We start from the raw sequence: 3,035 nt of genomic DNA on the forward strand, positions 1-3,035 counted from the left end.
CTGTAGACCAGGCTGGTCTCGAACTCACAGAGATCCACCTGCCTCTGCCTCCCGAGTGCTGGGATTAAAGGCGTGCGCCACCATCGCCCGGCTTCCTTCTCGTTCTTTTCACAGACCTTCCTAGGATCCAGGAAGGAAGCTGTTTGACAGGGTGAACCTAAGGACCAGGTGAAGCTGCTCAACCTACCTGCCTGAGCAGGCTAGACCCCTAGCCTAGCTCTGCAGGAGAGGCTGCCATGCCGCACGTGGTCAGCAGGGGGCAGCAGACGCCCTGCCTGTGGCATCTAGAAGTGGTGTGCCAGCCGACCTGGCACTGCATAGCAGGATTGAGGAGAGCAAAGGGGAGACCGGGCATGCGAACAGCAAGGTCAGGTCAATGCCCTTATCTCTGAACCTGTGTGTGTACGAGTGAGATAGGAAAGAGCTTTTATTCACTGTGACCTAGGCGACATGCACAGAGGTCGTGTGTGTCTTAGAACGCACCCTACCACCAAGTTATCATCCTATTACGGTCAGAGGGTGCTCGGTTGTCTGATGGTCCAGTCCCTTCGTCTTGAGATGAAGTAGCTGAGACTGGGAGAGGTCAAGCTGCTCACCCAGGTTTCCAGCAACTCGTCCATGTCCACTGAGGTCTCTCGTGTGGTTGGTGCATCAGTAAGAAGAGGTACCCACCTTCCCTGTGCAGCTCAAACTGGGAGCCCACTCCAGGGTGCTGAGGGTGCTCCTGCTGTCCTACCAGCTCGAACAAACTCTCCTGCCTCTGCCTTATGGCCCAGATGAACAATGTGAAGGCAAAGCAGTTTTTCCCTTAGACTCCAGGTGTTTGGAGCCATGTAGGACATCTGGTGATAAAAATACAAACCTCATTGGGGGTGGTGGCGCACACCTTTAATCCCAGCACTTGGGAGGCAGAGACAGGTGGATCTCTGTGAGTTCGAGGGCAGCCTGGTCTGCATGGTAAGTTCCAGGACAGCCAGAGGTATATAATGAGACCCTGTCTTGAAAAAACCAAAAAAGAATATAAACCTTTTCTTTTTAATCGGAAGCTCATAATCCAATCTGGTTCAAATTCACCATGTAGCTGAAGATGACCTTTGAACTGCTGGTCCTTCTGCTTCCAGGTCGCCTGCCTTCACACCCTGTGTGTTGGTCTTACCTATGTTTCCCACTATGCCTAGGCCAGGACTTAGGAACCATACATGCTAGGCAAGCACCTATCCTCAGCCTCAAAGTCACTATTGTTCCCTCCATCATTACCGCTGACATTTGTACAGAGTTTATTCCCACACACATCAGATCATCTAATGGCTCTGTCTCTCAACAGCCCCACAAGGGAGGCATTTTGACCCTTCACCTACTATACACGAGACATCAAGGTTCAGAGGGTCAAGGATCTAGTCTGAAATCACACAGTCAGCCAATAACCAGACTATCCTGACTGAGCGCCAACTTCCAACCATAGTGTGTCTGACCCAACGGCACCAGCCGCGTGACAACTGGATACCCGTCAGATGGTGCCAAGCTCTTCTCACTCCTCATTGCCTGGAATCCATAGCTAAAGCCTGGGAGGGGGGTTCTGAAGAGTGGAGAATGGAAGGCTTCAACCAGCAGAGGGGACGGAGTCAGGGCAGGGAGTCCAAACCTCCTAACCTGGTTGTCTGGCTCCAAGCTACTCCACAGTCTGTCTTGACCAAAGTCACAGGCCACCGTGAAGTAGATTCAGAAACAAAACCTGGATTCCTAGAACTGCTCTTCTAGAGGACTCGGGTTCAATTCTCAGCGCCCACAAGGCTGCTCACACCCATCTGCAATTCCAGCAGGCACCCTGGAGTGGATTCCAGTTTGAGCTGATACTTTTCTGGCCCCCATAGGTGGCTCACAGAATCACATTAAGGCAACCCACAGTCAGTCAGTCAGTCAGTCAGACAGACAGACAGACACACGCATGCACGCACACACACGTGAGCCCACACTGGACTCAGCCCAGTTCTCTGCATTGCTCTGGGAGGGCCATGGTGTTCTGGGAAGGCAGGCTCTTAGGCGAGGTTGGACAAAGAGGTAATTGGAAGCACGTTGTTCTTCCATCTTCTTGGGTCTTGGTTTCTTACTTTGCTTCTTTCACCTTTTCTGCTGCTTATTGTCTGTCCTCTCTCAGCCTGGGCATCTCTTCTTGTCCCTCTGCTTCCCAGCGGGCTCTAGGCCACTTGTTCCCAGCTTGCCTGGACCAGCTGGTAGGTGTGACTTTGAACAGCACTGGTCAGTCTTCTCTGCAGCACTGCCGCTGCTCAGGCTCTCTTGCTGATCCTGACAGGATGAAGCCTGCACCAGTTTCCTGCAGGGCTGCAGAGGCACTGCTCAGGGAGGGAGGGGCACTCAGGCTGGGAAGGGAATGCAGCAGCCTGGCCCTATTGACTGCCCCCACTCATCCCCCAGTGCAGCTTCAGGATCCTTCATGCCCTGGCCTCTCATGCAGCTGGGAGGCTACAGTACAGAACTAGCCAGTCCAACAGAGGGAGAGCTGGGGCCCTGAAAACCAACAGATCTCCCAGTTTTCCCAGATCCTGATGCTATTCTACTCCAGGGTCTGGGAGTCCTTCCTGCACTGCAGATGCTGGCTGGGCTCAGAAGGCAAGCCTCTGGTTCAGGAGACTAAAAGGACAGGGGCCCCATGATCAGAACTAGGAGCAAGATCAGGGTCTCTGGAGAGGGACACTGGGAGGCAGGACAGTGCATGTCCCCTTCTGGGCGGGTGGAGACCAGCTTGCAGCTTGGTGGGGACCTGGCCGTGTTTCCCTTTGTGTGTCAGCACAAGTCCACACGAGTGGATCTGGGGTGACATAATCAGGTGTGGAGCACTGAGGGTCAAAGGTCTCTACCTCCCTGTGCTACCCCTCTAAACCCCAGAATCGGGGTCTTAGTGCTCCACACCTTCAGCACTGATGCTGCGGTCAGTCCACGAGGGGAGGCCAGTGCGGGTGCTGCGGTCAGTCCACGAGGGGAGGCCAGTGCAGGTGCTGCGGTCAGTCCACGTGGGG

The sequence above is a fragment of the Microtus ochrogaster genome, chromosome 15 (genome assembly GCF_000317375.1).
Source record: "Microtus ochrogaster isolate Prairie Vole_2 chromosome 15, MicOch1.0, whole genome shotgun sequence".
NCBI classification, from domain to species: domain Eukaryota; kingdom Metazoa; phylum Chordata; class Mammalia; order Rodentia; family Cricetidae; genus Microtus; species Microtus ochrogaster.